The sequence below is a fragment of the Dryobates pubescens genome, unplaced genomic scaffold (genome assembly GCF_014839835.1).
Source record: "Dryobates pubescens isolate bDryPub1 unplaced genomic scaffold, bDryPub1.pri scaffold_34C_arrow_ctg1, whole genome shotgun sequence".
In the NCBI taxonomy this organism is placed as follows: Eukaryota; Metazoa; Chordata; class Aves; order Piciformes; family Picidae; genus Dryobates; species Dryobates pubescens.
Genome location: NW_026530773.1, coordinates 213412 through 235416, shown reverse-complemented (window position 1 = coordinate 235416; position 22005 = coordinate 213412). Strand labels below are relative to the sequence as shown.

The 22005-nt window shown below is 47.2% G+C and overlaps 1 pseudogene; it reads right to left on the bottom strand.

Annotated features, from left to right (window-relative positions):
• Positions 1–4408: 4408 nt before the first annotated feature.
• LOC128899739 (olfactory receptor 14A16-like) lies at positions 4409–15029 on the bottom strand (annotated as a pseudogene).
• Between the last annotated feature and the right edge of the window lie 6976 nt (positions 15030–22005).

Genomic DNA, 22005 nt, shown 5'->3' with positions numbered 1-22005 from the left:
ACTCCTGTGGACTGCAGAAGGATAGCTGGTGCGTGGCTGATGGCATGGAAGCCCCTCCTGTTGCTTGGGAAGAGCGAGGGGTGGTTCTTTCTGTGACTTTCTGCCCAGGGTAGCTTAAGAGTGCTCGAGTAGCCTAAGAAGGCGAGACCTGCCTTCTCCTCGTTCTCTGCGGAGCGGCGGGGAGCGGAGGAGGGGCAGCGGCAAGCAGAGCGTGGTCGGCCCGCGGCCGCTGCGGGGAGCGGACACCCGCGGCGAGCGGGCAAGCGACTGCTGGAGGTGACTCGGACTCTGCATCGCGGCGACAGAGACGGCGGGGGCCGGGCCGGGCCGCGTTCAAGCGGCGGCGGCGGCACCGCCCGAGCCGGGCTGCGTTCAGGCGGCGGCGGCAGCTGTAAATCTTTCCCTGGTGTTTTCGGACGTGTTCCGAAAATGGCGCCGAGCACCTGGCTCCGCCTCCCTGCTTCTTCAGTGGGCTGTGGCGCAGCTCCTCCCTCTTCCGGGGGTGGAGGTTGTGCAGCCGGATGCTGTCCTGCCTCGGTACGCGAGCGCCCAGCCGGGGGGTGCGGAGTGCCTCTGACATGCATCCGTGTAGCTTTGGTCCGCGTGAAAGCGGTTGGCTGCGGCACCCTGGATGGATTGAAAAAGGCAGTCGTGGAGCCGGATTGTTCCGACTGGCCTGCCCCAGGGGTGGAGAATTTGCCGCTGAATAGGAGAGTAAAGGCTTGGCTGAGAAGTTGTGAGGTATTTCCAGGTGACCAGGATGTCCCAAGGAGTCCACAAGGAATTCACACTGCAGGAGAAGGACTGCGTCGCTGGGAGGTTCCATCACATAAGGAAGAACAACTGGAATGGACTGATGCTTGAGCCTGAATGAGAGACTGTTTGAGTGGACGCCCAGATGAAGATATGGACTCCGCCGGACATGTCATCAGAAGTTTTCTGATCTGATGATGTGTTTGGGTGCAAGGATTATGGTATGAAATACAGGGGTGGCATGTTGTAGTTTGAGCTGGGTGCCCCCCTGGTGCATTCACTTCCTGTGTCCAGAAGTCCAGCCCAGAGGGATGGACACAGGAAATTGTGTATTTCCTACCATAATTCTTTGCACCACTATAAGATCCAGTGCGGAGTCTGGCACTTCCTCTTTCCTTCCCTCTCCGAGACTTGGTAACTGGGGGAGAGATCTCCCGGCCATGGGCCTGATTGGGCCCAAGGCCACAGGGGGATGGGCAGTCTCAGGCCTGGCCAGCTGAGACTAGCCCAGCAGAGGGAGGGGGAAGAAGGAGCCCTGGGGGTTTTGCATGCACCCTCAGGTGGGGATGGGATCTTTCTTTGTCACTGCGCTTTGGGTGTTCTGTAACATTCACCGCTTTCTATTTAAACTTTCATCACCTTTGCAATCCGTTTGCCTGAGTCGTTATTTCTGCCTGTGGTGGGGAGGGGGTCTGCCCCAACCCATTACAAATCTGTAAAGGTAGATCTGGCCAGGCTCTAGCTTCACAGACAGAAAACTTGCAGACAAACAGCAAGAACAAAGAAGCTTCACTGCTTTGCCCAATATAAAATTACACACAATAATGTGGTTTGCTCATCCTAGTAACACTGATCTCTTCATGTTCACACAACAGTTAAGCAGTCACAACACTCAGTTATAAGTAAGATGCTTTCTGTTGACATCTTGGATTATCGTGACAGTCGTTGAGGTCAGTGCTAGGCAGGTTTGCTGATTGTCATTTTCATGACAGTTGTGCTGTGTTCGTGTGTCTTGTGGTGAGAGGGTTGCAGCACGTTGCAAGGTTGATGTTTCTAGGTGTTGCCATGAGCTAACTAGCTCTTGTTGGTACCATTAAAAAACTTTTTTACTATGGGGTATTCTCTCTTTCCCTTATTTTTTTGGGGGGTGGTGGTATTTATTTGTTTGTTTTTGTTTCCAACCTACAATGCAAATGCATGTTGTGTTATAATGGATTTGGATTTTCCCTCTAGGTGTGTAAAATCATAGCAAACTGGTGAGATAACAAAGAAGTCCATAAGAACATTTTCTCTAATCACACAACAATCAAACAACCATAATATTCAGTCCTAATTCACATGGTGCTGTGGTACATTCTTCTGAGTGATGCTTTTGATCCCAGAGTATCATAACAGTTACTGTGATCGATGTTCGACTGCATGGGCAATGCTGTTTCCTCATGGTCTTGATTCTTCTGCTGTTGTTTATTGCAATGATTGCAGTTGACAGAAATGAAGGCTCTGAGGTGACCTAATTGTGGCCATCCAGTATCTGAAGGGAGCCTACAAGAATGCTGGGGAGGGACATCCTAGGGTGTCAGGAAGTGATAGGACTAGGGAGAATGGAATGAAGCTGGGGATGGGAAGATTTAGGCTGGACGTGAGGAGGAAGTTCTTCACCGTGAGAGTGGTGAAGCCCTGGAATTGGTTGTCCAGGGAGGTGGCTGAGGCCCCATGCCTGGAGGTGCTTAAGAGCAGGCAGGATGAGCCTCTAGCCAGCCTGATCTAGTGTGGGGTGTCCCTGCCCATGGCATGGGGGTTGGAACTAGATGATCCTTGTGGTTCCTTCCAACCCCGACTGATTCTATGAGTCTATGATTCTCTATATATTTTTAATTATTTTTTAAATTATTATTTTATTTTTTAAATGTAATCTATTATTTTGTTTCTTTTTTTAATCATTTTTTAGTCTATTTTAATGAATTTGTTTCATTTTGTTTTGGTTTTATTATATATTTTAATTTTATTTTATTTTTTCTATTATTTTTACTTTTTTTCAATTTTTAATTTCTTTTTATTTTGATTTTTTTGTAAATTATTTATTATTTTTCTCTAATTTCTTTATTTTTCTCTTTATTATGTTATTTTATTTTTTGTAATCTATTTTTTAAAATTTTCATATTTTTTAATTTTATTTTTTCATAACTAATTTTTTATTTTGTTCTTTTATTTTTTATTTTATTGTGAATTTACTAATTTTTCATATATATTTTTAAATGTTTTTATTTTAATTTTTAATCTAGTTTTTATTGTATTTTGTTTAATTTTTAATTCCTTTTTTATTTTGTGGGGGTTTTTTAATTATTTTTATACCATTTTTTGATCTATACTTAAACATTTCTTTTGTTAATTTTTTGGTTACTTTTAATCTAATTTTTTTCTCCATACTTCTGTTTCCACCATCTCCCCCATACCACAGAGGCTTCATGCGCTTGGCCTGCTTGATGGCATCACAGATGTCACACTCATGGATAACCTGTGAGATGGCCTCCAGAGAGATCTCCACGGATCTGTCCCCAGCCCACCGGGATGTGACATCTCTCCCTTGGTGGCCAGAAGTGTCCTGGGCCCAGCGAGCTAAGAACAGCTCACCCTTGTGTTCCCAGGCCAAGGCTCTTTGGGAGATTTTAGCAGCCAGATCTGCTTGGTGGTTGTGCTTGTGCTCCTCTGTGGCTCTGCTCTTGGGGATGTGTGCAGCCATGTGCCATACCTTTGTTGGCAGCCTGTCCAGGCAGGCAGCGATGTCTTGCCACAGGTCAGCGGCCCAAACAGGCTTCCCTTTTCTCTGCCACCCATTCCTCCTCCATTCCTTCAACCACCCCCACAAGGCATTGGCCACCATCCAGGAGTCAGTACAGAGATAAAGCTTTGGCCATCTCTCACGTTCAGCTACGTCGAGAGCTAGCTGGACAGCTTTTACCTCTGCAAACTGACTGGATTCTCCTTCTCCATCCTTTGCCTCTGCACTCTGTGTGTTGGACTCCACACCGCAGACTTCCACCTTCGCTTGTTCCTGACAAGATGACAGGAACTGTCAGTGAACAAAGCATATTTCTTTCCATCATTAGAGAGATCACTATCAGGAAGAGCTTCCTCAGCACAAGTTGCTCTGGAGGTTTTGCACAGTGAGTGCCTTCTGGCCAAGAGTAGGACCTGCTCCACCATAGTTTCTTGCCACAATTCTGCTTGCTAAAATCTCAGCATAATTAGGAGGAGCAAGTTTAATGAGTTTCTTGGCAAGAGCTGTTCCCACAGTGATTTCATCAGCATTCAGCCTAATCTCTCACAGCAAACTCTCTCAAACACTTGGTCCTTTCATCTATTGTAGACCACTTCTGTGGGTGCCATGGGAGGTCATCTCTGGATGTGTGCCACAGTAACACAGCCAATAAAAGGCATGTCCACAGAGAAACTTTCCCAGTGGAACTTCCTGTATGCCTCTTGATTTCACTTTCCTTTGCAAGGGTTCCTAGCTCTTTTGCCCACTTGTCACCCACTACTAAAGCGGGAGCACCTTTGTCAAAGCACCTTCCTGACCAACTCATTATTGGTTCAGTTTCTCTTTGAGGTAATATTTTCTTGCATGCCTAATTTCCTGTCTGGGAGCAATAGCTGACTATGTGTCATCCTCACCTCTAACATCGTTCTCATTTTCATCATTCTCATCTTCTTCATCCTGCTCTCTTCTAGGACTCCCTGCCAGAAGTGTCTGTGTAATCTCCTTCAGTTCAGAATCACCTTCCTTGGTTTCTGACCTCTCAGAGTCCTCACCCTGGTTTGCATCTCCCTCATCTATTGGTGACTTCACATACTCAGCAAGACATTTAAGATGACATTTCTTTTCCTCCTCGTCTCTTTGATCACTGTCACCTTCCTTAGTTTGCTTTCTTGTCTACATTGGAGCAAGTGCACCTTTAGACTTACCCTCTAATAGGACACCAGGACTTATTTGTCTTTGCCTTTGCTTTACGTGGAGGTGGAATTAGAGTTGGATCAGCAGGATCCTTTTCCACAGCAGCAACCAGGCTTACAGACACTGGTGCTGCTTGGAATTACACAGCTGGTTCAGCAGAAGCAGAAGGGCCTGGCAGAGACACAGCACTACCAGGTGGTCTTTGGGACCTTGATGCTGTTGCTGGACTCACTTCCATTCCAGCCTCTGCAGTCTCTCTGCCTCTTTAGACTTGGTAGTTGACACTGCCAGCAAAGTTGCTGCAGCCACTGATGCTGCCTCTTGCAGAGGGGCTGCCAGCACCCTTATGCAGTATCCACTGTCTGAGCTGCATTTGATACAGCTCAGCTCTTCCACATCATCCCTGTGAGCGATTGCACCATATGCATCACTGCTCACAGCAGCGCTCACTGCTGCTGGTTGCTGTTGTGCAGGAGCTGCTGGCACAGCTGCTGCCCCCTACTGGCTTTTCACCAGCCCTGCAACCACTTTTGCTGTGGTTCAAAGCAGTTTTCCCACTAACTGATGACTGCCTGCTATTACCTGTTGCTGCTTCAGCTTCTCCTGCCTCTGCCTCTTCCTCATTATCAGAATTGCCCGCATTAGACTCAGATCTCTTATATCTTTTTCTCCATTTAGAGACAGAGCAGTTACCTGCATGTTTCTCTTGGCACAATGCTATTAACAGACCTATTGTTACTACCACAAATAACAAATTAAGGCCTAGTAAACAGACCACTGTAAGATTCAAATCACTGAATTCAAGAAACCTGGAAGGAACACTCAGAGAAACATTCCTGTGTCCCCCATAACCTACAAATCCAAGGCGATGATCACCAAACCCTCTCAACTTGTTTCTAAACCAAACAAATAGCTTACATACAATGGAGCTGCTGACCTGGTCAATCAGTGCAGAAACAAACCATTTATACAGCATCACACTTAAGACAGAATATAACAAATGCCACAAACCCCAGAATAGTTTCATTTTTGCTTCCTTAATCTGAGTACTAATTACTCAACCAATGGAGCAATGTTCCTCGTTGGGTGCCACTTAAAGAATGTGATGGGTTGAAGTTACCTCCCAACTAATTTGAGAGAATTATCCCCCAAATAAAACTGCCAGACTAGCTCAGTGGAAGCAAATGAAGCTATATTCATAAGCAAAACTTCAATCTAGAAGTATGAAATGCAACAAATATGTACAAAATAGACAATATGTCCATGCATTTATAATTTATAAACAACACAAGAACTCCCCCAGACAAAATCAGGGGTTTACCTACAGCTTCCTCCTCTCTGCTCCCTTCCCCCTACCCTGTACAGGGGAAAAGAGAAAAAGGAAAAGCCAAGAGGAGCTTCTTAGTACTTAGCCACAGCAAGAACGCAGCCAAGGTCAGCAACAGCCAAGCAAAAGCACCAGCAAGGATCTGCAAGAGTGGAGAACAGAGAAAAAGAGAGAGAGTTAGTTTACACTAATAACTTCTAGTTATCAGACCACTGGGATTATTTAGACCTCATCATTATCTTTCTTTTGCATCCCATGGTAATTTATTTCCATTATACCACTTTCACTCAAGATCTGTGGAACATTTCCTAGGCATCAGTCTTAAACTGCCACAGTGAGGCATAGCTGAGCCTTGGCAAGTCCATGCTGATGTTTCTGGGACAGGTTCTCCTCTTTCAGGCCCCAGAAAAGCCACCCAAAAGGACTCCCAGATAATGGCTCTCATCACTCACCCAGCTGAGCCTGGGCTTCCCTGGGCTGCACTTCTGCCTCTCCCAAATATGGGAGACATTGGTTTGTCCTCTCTCACCAGAGACCTCTGCCAATGCCAGGACCTTCCCAAAAGGATGTTCCAAAGAGATATTGATCTGCCCCTGGCACTTCCCTGCCACTCTTCTACCTCTTAGACCACCTGCTTAATTAAGCTTTCATGTACTGTCCTCTCCAGGACACAGTGACCATCTCTGGAGTCACCTTCCCAGGTGCAGACTGGACAGCCCAAGGCCCTTCCCATCCTTCTCCAATTTGTTTCTGCAGTTATTCTTTGTTCATTCAGCTTCCTCCCTCCTACGCTGCTTTGACCTGTAGGGAGGCAAAGCTGCAGTTGTCCCCTGGGCTACCTCTGTGTTCGTTTTTGCTCTCCATCTCTTGTATCTACTTGCCTAAAACTTTGCTTCTCAGGTCATGCCTTGGAGAGAGGCATCCTCCTGGGAGACAGCTTGTGCTGAGCAGCTGGTTCCAGAGGGGTTTGATTACCAATGCAACTTTATCAGACTTTACTTTTATTTCCTTCTAAACAGGAACAATTCTCCTGTGGCTGTGTACAGACAGAGGTCTATGGAGAGCAGGGGGAATTTGGTGCCATGGAGCTGTGACCTGCAGATGCAGAGAGCAGTGGAGAAGTGACGCAAGCCCCAGGTGGCCAGTGACAGGTATGGGGAAGTTGTGGAGTGGGTGAGGAACAAAGTTGTTCATACAGTGTCAGCTCTTGAGGGAGAGTTCTTTCCCCTAGTCCAGGCCTCCTAAAGAGACTCTGTGGATCAAGATCACATGGAGAGTGCTGCTGCCAGCTCCCTTCTCTCAAATGCAGCTAATTAAAAACATCCTTTAAAAACTACTCAGGGTTTTACAAGGCCCAGTGGGAAGTCTTCCTCATTAACTGCACTCTGAAACAGCTTCAATGAGCTGTGAAAAAGCTCCAATGAGCTGGACAAGTCTTCAGTACCTGAAGGAAATCCCAGGCAGAGCCACAGCTCCTGAGGGACTTCTGTGTTCTAATGAGCCCCATGGAGTATTTGGGGCTGACTCCAGGTATCAGGGACTGAGAGAAGATTGAAGAAACTGCTCCAGAAGTCAGCAGCAAATGCCAAAGTAGCTTGAAACACTGATTGGCCCCACTGAGGTTTGTTACTGACAAAGCCTCCCCAGGGGATCCTTAGAGTAGGTAATTGGAGGCTGTGATTTATAGAGCAAAAAAAAAGGTAAAATGCAGGAGTCTGTGATGCTGAAAAACCCTGGGCTTGGTTTATGGAGCAGGAAGGCCAAGCCCTGAGCACAGTCCCTGGGGACAGTAGAGCCTGAAAGCCTCAAAAGAAAGGATCTGCTCCCAGGCCTGGGTGGCACAGACAAGTGCCAGAGCCCAGGGACCAAGACCTAGGTCCTGTTGGGCTTTCAGCCTTGCCAGAGCCCTTGGCCATGCTTTACCAGCAGGCTTGTCCAGGGAGGTGGTTGAGTCCTCATCCCTGGAAGTGTTTAAGACCAGGCTGGATAAGGCTTTGGCCAGCCTCATCTAGTGTGGGGTGTCCCTGCCCATGCAGGGGAGTTGGAATTAGATAAGCCTTGTGGTCCTTTCCAACCCTGACTGGTACTATGATACTATGATACTTGGTAGGCTTAGGTAATGGCAGCCCTGGATGACCCTGAAGGTCTTTTCCAACCCCAACAGTTCTGTGATTCTGTGTTTCTGTGCAGGAGAAGGATTGTTTTCAGATAGCTTTAGAAGTCTATAGGGAAGGTTTGCCTTTGCTTGAAGATAAGGATCATATATCTATATTAAAAGAAAAACCAAAGAGAGAGAAAAAGAGGGATGCATATTTTGCATTTTTTATAACTCAGGCTTTGGTGATACCAGCAAGAAATAGCTAACCCAAGGCAACATCTGGAAACATCAGTTTTGTAGCGCAGTACTGCAATCACCTCAACAAATAACAGCAGAAGAACCAAGAGGATGGGACAAAGAGCACTTCCCATGAAGCTGAAGATCAGCAGCGCTACCTAACACCAATGACAATGACTGCTATGATAATCTGAGATCAAAAGCATCAATTTGAAGAATGTACCAAAACCCATCTGAATTAGGACTGAATATCATGATTTCTTAATTCTTGTGTGATTAGGGAGTATGTTCTGGCCCAGTTCGAACAGGTCCCAGAGCCATAGCATGGACCACCTCTCGTTTGATCTGGTCGAATGCCACCTGCTGCTCAGGTCCCCACACAAAATCATTTCTCTTCCTTGTTACATGGAAGAGAGGCTTCACAATTTGGCTGTACCCAGGAATGTGCATTTTCCAGAAGCCCACAAGCCCCAAAAAGGACTGTGTCTCCTTTTTCTTCGTGGACTGCACCATAGTGGCTACCCTGTTCACCACCTCCTGAGGGATGTGGTGAGGCCATCCTGCCATTGAACACCCAGGAACTGTATCTCCCTTGCAGGCCCTTTTACCTTACTTCTCTTGATGGCAAAGCCAGCCTCCAGCAGGATATGGATTATCCTTTTACCCTTCTGGTAAACTTCCTCTGCTGTCTCACCCCATACAATGATGTCATTGATGAACTGCAGGTGCTCAGGGGCTCCACCTTTCTCTAAGGCAGTCTGTATCACCTCATGGCAGATGGTTGAGCTATGGACCCAGCCCTGAGGCAACCTGTTCCAGTGGTACTGTCCTCCCCTCCAGGTGAAAGCAAACTGTGGCCTGCATTCTTCTGCAATGGGAATGGAGCAAAAGGCATTAGCAATGTCACTTGTGGCATATCACTTGGCCGCCTTTGATTCCAGCTCGTACTGCAGCTCCAGCATGTCCGGCACGGCAGCGCTGATCGGAGGAGTCACTTCATTCAGGCCACGGTAGTCCACGGTCAGTCTCCATTCCCCATTTGCCTTCCGCACTGGCCATATCAGGCTGTTGAAGGGGGAGTGATCCTTGCTGATCACCTTCTGGCTCTCCAGTCGTCGAATCAGTTGGTGTATGGGGTACAGAGAGTCTCTGTTGGTCCTGGATTGCCTGCGATGTACTATGCCAGATGCAAGAGGTAACTTCAAATATTGCCTCTTATGGCTGCCCACTACAGAGGGGTCATCCGACAGCTCGGGCATGGTGGACAGCTGTTCTTTGCCTGCAGTCTCCACAGCTGCCATCCCAAATGCCCACTTGTGCCCCCTGGGGTCCTTGAAGCATCCCTCCCACAGAAAGTCAATGCCAAGAATGCAAGGTGCATCTGGACCAGTCCCTAGGTTGTGCTTTCCCCATTCATTCCCGGTCAGGCTTATCTCAGCTTGCAGTATAGTCAGGTCTTGTGAGCCCCCTGTGACTCCCTGAATGCTTATGGGCTCAGCCCCTTTGTACCTCGATGGTATCAGGGTGCATTGGGCCCCTGTGTCCACCAGAGCTCGGTACTTCAGGGCTTCTGAAGTGCCAGGCCATTTCACATACACATCCCAGTATACTCTGTTGTCCCTGGCCTCCACCTGGCTGGAGGTAGGGCACCTCTAATGCTGGCAGCGATGTCCACACTTGTCACAGGGTCCTGTGTTGCTAGGGGAAGGGTCTCTTGAGTGAGAGGGAGCGCTCCGGGAAACTGGGGCAGCCCTTCTCCTGGATGAGTTATCCCTGTGGTGCCCACCTTGCAGTTCCCGCACTCTGTTCCAGAGGGCAGAGGTGGGTTGGCCATGCCAGGTGTCCATGTCCTCTCCATGGTTACAGAGGAACCTCCACAGAGACACCCTTGACATCCCCCGACTGGCTTGGGGTGATCTCCTAGGGGAAGGTCGCCTGTTCCTGATGGCTGAAACCTGGACCCATTCTGAAGGAGAAGGGGAAAAGGAGGCATCGCTCCCCTTTTTTAGTTCAGACATGGAGGTCTTGATCTCTTTGACAATGTCTTTAGCCATAGTTTCTATGGCTGAGATCAGGGGTTTCTGATTTACGCTGTCCTCATATTCCCTTAAATCAATGGCAAACTCACAGACAGTTTTAGGACTTCCATCCTGTCCAGTCAGGAGTATCCCTCCTAATGTGTGAGCATATTTTTGAGGAGCACCCTGGGTGAGTTTCTTTACCATGGGCCGTCTCATGGGCACCTCATCTGGGTCTGAAGGGAGCTGGCCATCCCCATAAATTATTTCCAGCACAGCCATCTGCCTCAGATACCGAATGCCCTGTTCCATAGTTGTCCATCTAACTGGGGCCCAGGGCAGGTCATCTCTTGAGCGGTACTGGCTCTTGATTGCATTAAGTATCTGGGCCCAGAGAGTGTGTGTGCCATCAGGTTTGGCTAACTCTTTGTCCAGACCAGCATCACGAGTCAGGGAGCCTAAAAGCTTCGCCTCCCTCTTATCCAGGTCCACTGTGTCCACCCCCTCGTATCAGCATCTCATCTCAGGGCCCAGCTTAGTATTGGCTTACCCTCTCTCCTTGCGTAGTCCAGACGAGTTTGCCTTAGTTCCTTTCTGGGCAGCGATGTAACAGTTATTTCCTGGTCTGACTCATCTTCATCCACCGCTGGGTTCTGTGAGGTGCTGGGGCCTGCTGAGGTTCCTTCCTCACCATCTGTGCTAGGTGATGATTTTTGACTTCTTTTCCTGCGTGTGGTGACCGGTGCTAGAGAGACTGCATTGGCAGGAGCATCAGGGGTTAAGTGTGGAGCTGCTGGTGGTGGGGCAAACCCTTGTACCTGGGGCTCAGGCTGAGATCTGGCACACTCATTACTACCTGACCCCTCCCTCTTTCTGTTTACAGAGTGCTTACAATGCCCACAGCAGACAAGTCCCCAGTCGTTAAAGAGTGCAAAGGAGTGTGTTATCACCCTCCAAACAGCTCTGAATGGGTTAGCTTGTCCCCCACCCAACATGGTCACAGCAAGTGCCCCTATGAGGATTACATTTAAGCATATGGAGTATATTGAAATGTAAAGCAATTTTCCATCACAGGCACTTTTATCTACACCATTGGCTTCATAGCCTGCTTCAGGAAAATTTCCTATGTTAGAAAAGTCACCACTGACAGTGAAATTCAACGAATTCAAGAGGTCCATGCCCAACTTCATTGGTAAAGTTTTTATCCAGTTGAGCAGCATCTCTGTCATTAACCACACCACATGCTAAGTTATTAATTTGTAGATATGGGTCCAAAAGCTCCAGCCAAACACCCATGCAAAAGGTTGGACCATCAGATTCCTCAAAATTGACATCCCTACTTCCAATCCTTTTCTTTCAGACAAAGTATTGGTTTCCAAAGAGAATTTTAATTTCCAAGCTCCACGTTGGACCACTAAAACTACTGTGGTGGTTTGAGCCTTAACTGGGATTGAAGAGCTCAGATGGGGGCAAGGCTGGGAATCCCTCCCCTGTTTCCCCTTCCTCTTTCCTGATCTTGAGAAAAAGGGAAGGGGAAAGAATAGGCAGGGATAAGGGAAGGGGAAAAACAAAGAAAGAAAGGAGGATATGCAAAAAAGGAGGAGGTAAATCTATTGAGAAATAATTTGGAGTTGGTTTGGAAATAGAGAAGTAAAATTTTATTTAAACTATATATATATAAAAACAACAACAGGAAGGGCTCACAAGGGTAAGGAACAAGGATGGATAGGGAAATATACAAAACCAACTGTCCTTTGGAGAAATGCGGATGCAGCAGGGAGAAAGACCAGGCCTGACCACATGGCAGGGAAGCAGGAAGCCAACAGCAGTTCTCTCATCCTGGCAAGGCAGAAGCAAAAGAGAGCAAATGGCTGCAGTGTCTTCCTTTTCATAGGCTTGCTGGACAGGGAGGGGCAGTGGAACAAACTCATTTTCCCGGGGGGAACCTCCCCTCTGAGGCAGGCAAGACTGTCACAAGCCCTCCCCCTCCCCTGCTCTCAGGATGGGCATAACCCATAACAGATGGTGTCCAACCTGTGCTGAGATTAAATCAGAGTACTTTACACATGGTGGGATGCAGTAGGTAGTGGGAGGGAACCAGAGAACATACTTTGTACTGCAGCAGGAGCCAATGTGTCCTGGGCTGGAGCAAGATGATCCAGTGTGTGCTGGGATGAGGCTAGGTCTGTTCTGGGAAGGGACCAGGGGTTTCAGTCTTACCCAGTCTTTACTGGGAGGGGGAGACATTAAAGAGGTTCAGTTTGTACAGGGAGGGCAACCACAGAATCACAGAATGTTAGGGGCTGGAAGGGACCTCCAAAGATCATCCAGTCCAACCCCCCTGCCAGAGCAGGGTCACCTAGAGCAGATCACAGAGGAACACATCCAGGTGGGCCTTGAATATCTCCAGAGAAGGAGACTCCACAGCTGACCTGGGTAGCCTGTTCCAGATGGGGCCCAGTCTGCACTGGGATGGAGTCAGGGATGTGATTTGTACTGGGATGGGCCTCAGACTGTACTGGGAGATATTCAAATGATCCTGTTACTGATAGGACAAGACCACATCTCTGCAGGGCTGGGGGCAGTTCAGGAGATCCAGTTTGTACTGAGACTGGGCTAGGTCTGTACTGGCAGGGGGTTAAAGGCATCAAGATTGTAATGGGATAAGGGCCAGACTGTACTGGAATGGAGCCAGGGGATCCCAATTGTACTGGACTGGGGTCTGGTCTGTACTTAGAGAGGGAACCAAGGGAGCGAATTTACAATAAGCATTGCCAGACCTATACTGGGAGAGGATAAAGGAATCCAGCCTATTTTGTGAGAAGGCCTAATGTGCACTTGGGAGTCTTAAAGGGTCCCTGTTTGGATAAGCACAGGGCTCAGACAGTACTGGGAGGGCAAGAAGGTGTTCAGTTTGTACTGCAATGGATGCAGTCAGTCCTAGCAGGAGGTCTGGAGATGCATTTTGCACTGGGATGGGACAGAGGCAGTAGTGGGAGAGGGCAAGGTGATCCAGTTCATTCTGAGAGGAGGCCACAGCTATACTGGGAGCAGTTCAGATTAAGTAGTTTTTACTGGGAAGGGACACAGCCTGTACTGGGAGTGGGTTCAAAATATCCTCTCAGCACTGGGTGAGATTCAGTTGATACTGGGACAGGAACAGGGTTACCAGTTTGTTCTGGGCTGTCTCTCAAGCTGTGCTGGAATGACATCAGGAGGATCAGTTTATTGTGGATAAGACCAGGTTTGTATGTGGAGGGCTTAAAGGGACCATGCCAGGACTGAGATGGGGCCCAGCCTCTAGTGGGTTGGGATCAGGGTCTCCAGTTTGCACTGTGAGGTGGCCACACTGTACTGAGAGGAGGCAGGGTATGAAATTTGTCCTGTGATGGATGGAGTTGGTATGGGAGAGAGACAGAGGATCAGTTTGTACTGGAAGGAGGAGCAGTTTGTAATAGGACCAAGGGTTGAGCAAGTACTGCTGCTCCCTGGCAGTGCTGCTGTGCTGGGACTCATTGCCCCTCCACCTCTGCACAGAGGAGATGTCCCTGGAGCTCTAGAATATTCTTGGAGGAAGGACCTCAGAGAAAAACAATGCTACTGAAAGCTTCTTTATTTTGATCAACCACAAAAGGAGCACAGCTCCCCCAACATAAATCCTCAGTCAGAAAAGCAAAGCAAAGAGTGAAATAGAAAGGTGATGACAACATTGACAAAAGTAAAAATCCACCACAAACAGCAAAACTCCAGCAGCCAGGCTGGGCCTGCACTGAGTGACATCAAAACTGCTCTGCAGGAGAAGACAAAGAGTTTATTGCTTCTGAAAGCATCCAGGGATAAGATGGCTCAGGGCAGCCTTCAGCTCCTGGTTCCTCAGGCTGTAGATAAGAGGGTTCACTGCTGGAGGCACCACTGAGTACAGAACTGACACCATCAGGTCCAGGGATGGGGAGGAGATGGAAGAGGGCTTCAGGTTTGCAAAGAAGCCAGTGCTTGTAACCAGGAAGACCACAGCCAGGTGAGGGAGGCAGGTGGCAAAGGCTTTGTAGCGTCCCTGCTGAGAAGGGATCCTCAAACTGCCCTGAAGATCTGCACATAGGACAACACCATGAACACAAAACAGACAAATGCTAAACAGACACTGGCCACGAGAAGCCAAAGCTCCCTGAGGTAGGATGTGGAGCAGGAGAGCTTGAGGATCTGGGGGACTTCACAGAAGAACTGGTCCACAGCATTGCCCTGGCAGAGGGGGAGGGAAAATGTATTGGCTGTGTGCAGCAGAGCATAGAGAAAGCCACAGGTCCAGACAGCTGCTGCCAGGTGGACACAAACTCTGCTGCCCAGAAGGGTCTCATAGTGCAGAGGTCTGCAGATGGCAACATAGCGATCGTAGGACATGATGGTGAGGAGAGAAAACTCTGTAGCAATTAGGAATATGAAAAAGAAGAGCTGGAGAACACATCCTGTGTAGGAGATGTCCCTGGTGTCCCTCAGGGAATTGGACATGGATTTGGGCACAGTGGTGGAGATGGCACCCAAGTCAAGGAGGGCAAGGTTGAGGAGGAAGAAGTACATGGGGGTGTGGAGGTGGTGGTCCCAGGCTATGGTGGTGATGATGAGGCCATTGCCCAGCAGGGCAGCCAGGTAGATGGCCAGGAAGAGGCAGAAGTGCAGGAGCTGCAGCTGCCTTGTGCCTGGGAATGGCAGGAGGAGGAAGTGGGTGATGGAGCTGCTGTTGGCCATCTGCTGCCTCTGGCCATGGAGACCTGTCCAAGGAGGGAAAGGCAGTGACAAGTTAGGGCACACTTCCCTCAGGCTCATCATAACCTCCCTCCCTGAGGAATGGATCAGCTCAGTCCCATCACTACCAACCCAAGGCAGAGTTCATCACAGCTACAAATGCAGCAGGAACCCAGAATTGCCATGAAGATTCCTCTGGTTTCCGAACAGAAAGTGACCAACAGCCCAATCCCAGAGAACAAGAGTCCCATTGTGGTGGGTTGAAATTTCCCCCAGCATTAGCTTTGCCAGAGCAGCTCAGTTAGAAGCAAATGAAGCTGTATTGACAAGCAAGAGCTACACTCTGCAATGGAATGCAATGAACAGGTACAGAACATACAGGAGTGACAGTATGAGACAGGCATTTACATTTAGCAAATGACATGAAACCCCCCTGGTCAGAGACCAGGGAAGCTCTTCCGCTGCCCCTAACCCCTACCCGCTGTTCCAAGAGAGAAAGGAGGAGTGGAGAGAGAAAAAAAGCAGTGGGTTAGACTTAGCCAAGGGCAGCCAAAGCAGCTGATCTCTCCTGAGTGAAGCAAAACAGCTGAGATCAGAAGAGAAGAGAGAGAATTGTTATGGTACAGCTCCTCTGATTCCAGATATTGATCCAATCAATTTGTTTAGAAGAATCTTTTCTTTTCCTTTTCACACCCAAGAGTGATCTATTTATTTTGTCTCTACTTTTCTGCTCAAAATCTCCAACTAAATTTTAAAGGCATAGCCTAAAACCACCACAGCCATGGAGAGGTGGAGAAAGAGGGAGCAGGCCTGCAGTGCTGCAGAGACAGTGAAGGGAAGAGAGAGAGGCAGAGGGGATGGGGGTGAAGCCTTCTCCTGCCCCAGCTCTGCTCACTGTTGCTCACAGGATGGAACTGAAGGGCTTTGGTCCTCCTTCTGTGTGCACACTGCAGAAGCCGTCAGCTGAGCGTCAGCTGCCAAGGTGGAGATGCCTCCAGGAGCTACAGCTGCAGTGTCCTGCACCCACAGCCTCACTGTGTCAGTGACTGCAGTGACTTCTCCTCCAGTGAGCTCTCAGTCGCCCTCTCAGTCCTGGACAGCTTCAAGCTCTCTCTGCCTTCCTCATCTCCTTGAAATCCTCTGGCAGTGTCCTCAGCCCTGCTGTGCTGTGCAGAGGAGCTGCTCCTGGCCAGAGCTGTCTCCTGAAGCGCTGCCTGCTTGCCAGCAGCTCCCTCCAGCAGAGTCCAGCCCAATAGGGCAGCAGAGGAACAGCCGAAGCCTTTTTAATAACTCCTCTGGTATCTTTTGGTGCCCTGTAAACCTCAGAGATTCAGAGGAAGCTGATGAAACCTCTCCAGAAGACAAAGTCAGATTCAAACTCTGAAGTTTCTTCTACTCTTAATGGGTCCCAGTGAAGCATACTGGGAAAGTGTCCCCAGGGTCTGGTTAGAGCAGAAGGAGACAGTGGATGCAAGGGAAACATCACAGGAGGCACTGAAGCATCTCCAGGCTGTGGTGAGAGCAGAGAACTGAGGCAGTGCTGACAGGTCAGGACAAGCAGCTCAAGGTGGCTCTGCTGCTGGGGAAACCTGGAGGGGTTTCATTGATGCAAAGGGCCAAGCCCTGAGCCCCAGCCCCTGGCAAGGCAGATCCTGTCCCTCACCTGTGGCTCAGGGCTCTGCTGGGAGCAGTGGGGAGTGAAGGTGAGCAATGACCAGGATAGGATCATGATAGGTTTTGCTGTGGTTTGCTGCTGAAAAGGAATGAAATGTACCTTTAAAAATACTTTTGATCAGATACTTTGTGCAGTAAAAACCTCTCCAATTAACTGCAGAAACCTTGGCAATAATGAGAGGTTCAGCAGTATTTAATGAGCCCCATGGAGTATTTGGGGCTGATTACATCATCCTTAGGTACTGCCAGGAGACTCTGCCAAGGTGCTGCCAAGAAGCCTCTCAAGAAGTCCAAGTCAGAAGCAAACTCCAAAGTGCCTTGAAGCACTGATTGGCCTCACTGAGGCTTGTTACTGACAAAGGCTCCCCAGGGACTCGTTAGAGCAGCTTGTTAGAGGCCAGGTTTGCAGGGAGACAAAGGCAAAGTACAGGGGAGAAAAACTTGCCTTAGGTCTATGTCTCAGTCTGGAGAGGGAAAGAGACTAGTTCTTTTGAATATTCCCGTGTTGTGAAATTAATAGGCACAAGCGAGGCCAAAATATCAACAGCTAGACTATTTATTACATAGAGAAAATGGAAATAAGAAGGGGAGAGGGAGAAGATAGAGAGGGAGAGAGAGAAGAGAGAGAGAGAAGAGGAAAGGAATCATATTACCACACCCCTCACACCACCCCCCCCCCCCCCAAGACAGTTTGAGTCTGTGGAGGAAAGATGCTGGGTTTGTAGAGAAAGGGTGCTGAGGCTTTGGCTGGAGAATAGATGAGGTCCCTCTGGGCAGCGTGGGTCAGCTCCATGAGTAGCAGCAAGCGGGACTTAGGACACGGAGAGAGGGTTCAGTCTGCTTCCTTCCTTCTCAGCGGCATGGTCCTCCTTCAGCGTTTTTCTCTCTGCGTTTTTCTTCCCTCCATTGCGGTTTTCTTCCCACTGAGCCAGTAGTGGTCAAGTCTTTTATACAGTTTTTAGTCCTTAGGTATGTGTCCAAGCATTGTCCCTCAGGAATTCAGGAGCCAGGAAATCATAAGTATCCAGATATCGTTCCCCAGGAAGTCTTTTTGTGTATTCATGTGAGTTTGGACAGTGGTCTGGATGGAGGGGGGGGGCCTCCACCTCCTTCCTCTCCATCTCCCTGCCTACCCACTTATCACACATCAGGAGACAAGTGGAGAGTCCATTGACTCATCACCTTCCCTTCCTGGGGGTATCTGATAGCTAGGAATGGTCTTGTGATGGCTGGGTCCTTGGGTCATTGTTATAGGCCAGCTGCAGTCCAGTGTTATCACGATGCAATCGTAAGGTGATTTGCATCCAGGATTGGTACTGTCTGGGCAAGCAGCAAGTGATTTTATCTTTGTTGAGTCACATCAGGAGTAGACTCTTACAGTCTAGGAATCAGAAAGGCCAAGCCCTGACCAGTGCCTTTGGAACAGAAGAATCTCAAAGCCTCAAAGCAAAGTTTCTCCTCATAGGCCTTGGTGGCAGAGGCAACTGCCAGAGCCGAGGGGACAAAGACCTTGGTCCTGTTGGGCCTCTCGGGCTTGCCAGAGCCCTTGGCCATCCCTACTGCAGCCTCTCCTACAGTCCCATGCCTGCAGCTCTTTCCCTTCAGGCTGCCGACACCAATCTTGCTTCCCCACCCAGGTCTCCCTCTGCCATTTCCATCCCTTCCCTGAGCTGTCTCAGCTCTCCCTGCCATTTTCTGACACCTCTGGATGGCCTCATGTATAGCAGCCCCTTGAGGGATATTTCTTTGTCCTCATCTCCACTCTGAACCTTCTGAGATGCACTTTGTGGACGTTTTGGTCTCTTCCCACTTCCCAGAAGGGCTCCATCCACTCTGAACCTTTCAAGCTGCACTGTGTGAAGCTTTTGGTCTCTCCCCACTCCCCAGAAGAGCTCCATCCTCTCTGAAACCACCCTTCAGCCATGTGCACACTGCTCTGGCAGTGCCCTGAGCCTCAGCAGGCTGAAGCAGCCCAGGTCCCTCAGATTCTCCGCAGAGATGTCAACCTCCATCCTGGCAGATCTCCTCTGCAGTCTCTGAAGTTCCTCCCTTCTCTGTCAGACTGCAGAACCCCACACCTAGACACCAAGCATCCAGATGTGGCCACAGCAGTGCTGAGTCTGGGGGAGGACAATATCTGTGTCTGGGTGGCCACACTTCTGCCACAGCCCAGCTGCAGTTGGCCTTCTTCCCTGCGTGCAGGGTCTGCTCCATCCCAGGGTATTTGGAATGGTTCCTCCCAGACGCTGTGGTGCCATTCTGACTGGGGATGGGACACACCAGAACTTCCAGCTCCAAAGAACAGGCAGAGAGTTTGTACTGGGGTGCAGCCCAGTCTGTCAGGGAGTGGCAAAGGGGATAGAGGTTGTATGGGAAAGAGACCCAGATGAGTGGTTGGAAGGCTTCAGGTGTTGTAGCCTTTCCTGGGAGTGGGCACAATCTGTACTGGCAAGGAATCCTGTTATGGCTGTTATTAATATTTAATAGTTGGCTGTTTGCAATGGAGCATGGAGTCAATACGGATGACCAATGTGATCTAGAATTGTTTGTTTATTAAGGGAACTTCTCTAGCTTATATAGACTGGGAGAGCATCATTGGCATAGCTTCATTGGTTCCCCACAAGTGACCACACATTGTACTGTTATAGATTATTGGTCACACTACTAATACCACACGAGGCTGTTGATGCTGGTGTGTGTCCTGTTATTCCCAGATAACTCTCTGTGTTTAGAGCTACCAGTGCCCTGCTTTAGTTACATGCTGCAGGCACAGCACTGTTTTGCTACACTGCTAGGCTCTTCTGCACTTATGCTGAGCATGGCCTACCACCATGTCAGGCTCTAAGCCTATACTGCCAGATTGCTCACACTGCTCATCGCTGGCATTGCCACAAGTCCCCCTTTTTGTTTTTTTGAGCAATCTGGTCATGGGAGTTGTTCTCATCCCATACAAGATACTCTTTGCATACACAGAAGCAAGCAAGGTAAAGCTAAGCTGTATAGCAAAAGCAAAAGTTCTGTAGCACAGCATGTCTGACAGTCTGATGTAACCCGTACAAGGCACAAAGCTTAAGTTGAACTAGTTACAACGTTCTAACAGAGCTGGCATAATACATGGTAAAGATAACAAACCTTGTAAAGAAGAACTTAGGTCTTAATAGTTCCAATCTTTACATTTCACTCCTCTTGTTGACAGAGAAGACTTGATTATGCCTGAGCACATTGCACACAGAGATTAAGACACAAATGTAATCCTCAGCACTGTCTTTTACAATCCAATTTAGGGTTATGTTGCATCTTTATTTTCTCTAGGATGGTCAAAAATCATGAATTGTTTAATGGTAGCAAGATTTCTTTGATCTGTAAAGGTAGATCTGGCCAGGCTCTAGCTTCACAGACAGAAAACTTGCAGGCAAACAGCAAGAGCAAAGAAGCTTCATTGCTTTGCCCAATATAAAATGAACATAATAATGTGGTTTTGCTCATCCTAATGGTACTGATCTTTTGATGCTTTGTTTTTGCTGAGGAAAGGTGCATAGAAAATAACAATTTGAGAACACAATATGCTTTAACCATTCTCTTTTTATGTGACATACCTAAATTCCCCCCTTTTTTGTTTGTTTTTTATTGATTTTGTTTGGGTTTTGTTTGGTTATTGTTTGGTTTCTGTTTGTTAGTTTGTTTTTAACCTAAAATGAAAATGTATGTTGTACTAGAATTAATTTTGACTTTCCCTTTAACTATGTCAAATTATGGCAAACTGGTGAAGTAACATATAAATCCATATGAACATTTTCTCTACTCACACAACAATCAAACAATCATGATATTCAGTCCCAGTTCAGATGGGGTTTTTGGTACATTCTTCTGAGTGATGCTTTTGATCTCAGATTATCATAACAGTTGCTGTGATGGATGTTCGACTGCATGGGCAATGCTGTTCTTTCATATTCTTGATTCTTCTTCTGTTGTTTATTGCGATGATTGCAGTTGACGTGGGGGAGTTATTTCTTCCTGGCATCACTAAAAAACATTAGCTATAAAATCTATATCCTCTTTTTAATTTTTTAAATTTTTTTTTAATTAATATTTTTATATTATTATTTTACTTTGTGGTTTTACTTTTTATTTTTTATATTTTAATTAAATTTGCAATTATTTAATCTGGTTTTAATTTTGGGGGGTATTTTTCAATCTAATTTATTTGATTTATTTTTTCTTTTTTTTGTTATTGTGGTGGTTTGGCCCTGGCCTGGAGGCCAGATACCCACCAAGCCGCTCTATCACTCCCCCTCTTAAGTGAAGAGGGGAAGAAGGGAAAGAAAATATAACAGAAGCCGGGGATAAGATAAGAGCCATTTAATAACACTAATGAGCAAATAGCAATAGACCGCGCGGAAGCAAAGAAAGCAGAGAGAGAGAGATGTTAGTCTCTACTTCCCATCGGCAGGACGGTGATCGGTCTCGGGAAGCAGGGCTCTCTAAGCTTGATGGTTCCTCGGGAGGATAAACGCCGTAGACGAATCCCCACACTTCCTTCTTTCACTTCCTACTTATACCTGAGCTGACGTCATATGGTATGGAATACCTCTTTGGCCAGTCTGAGTCAGCTGGCTCAGCTGTATCCCCTCCCAAGATTTTGCCCACCCCTCAATGTACTCCTGGGGCAGGGAAATGTTGAAAGGACACAGCTTGAATACGGGATATAGCTGTAGCCAAAACACTGCTGTGTTATCAACTACTGCTGAAAAAAGAAACAAAACACCACAGCACTAGAACAATACTGCGAGGAGAATTAACTCCAGCTCAGTTCAACCCAATACAGTTATTTTATTTATTTTTTCTATTTTTCAAATTTAATTTTTAAAATTTTCAATTTAATTTTTAAAAAATATTTTCAAAATATTTGTAATCTATAATTTTATATTTTATTATTTTTATTTTAATATAATTTAATTTTTATTAATTTAAAAGTTATTTTTATTTTTAATTATTTTTTTCCAATTTTAAAAATATTTTTTCATTGTATTTTGAAATTATTTTTAATTTGTTTTATTTTAAAAAAGTTTTTGCTTTTTCATTTTTGACATTATTTGTAAATTTTATTTTAAAATTACTTTTTATTGTTTATCTATTTTTATTTCTAATATTTTTTCAAATTTTCTCTTTTAATCTAATTTTTAATTATTGTCTAAAATTTTTTCAT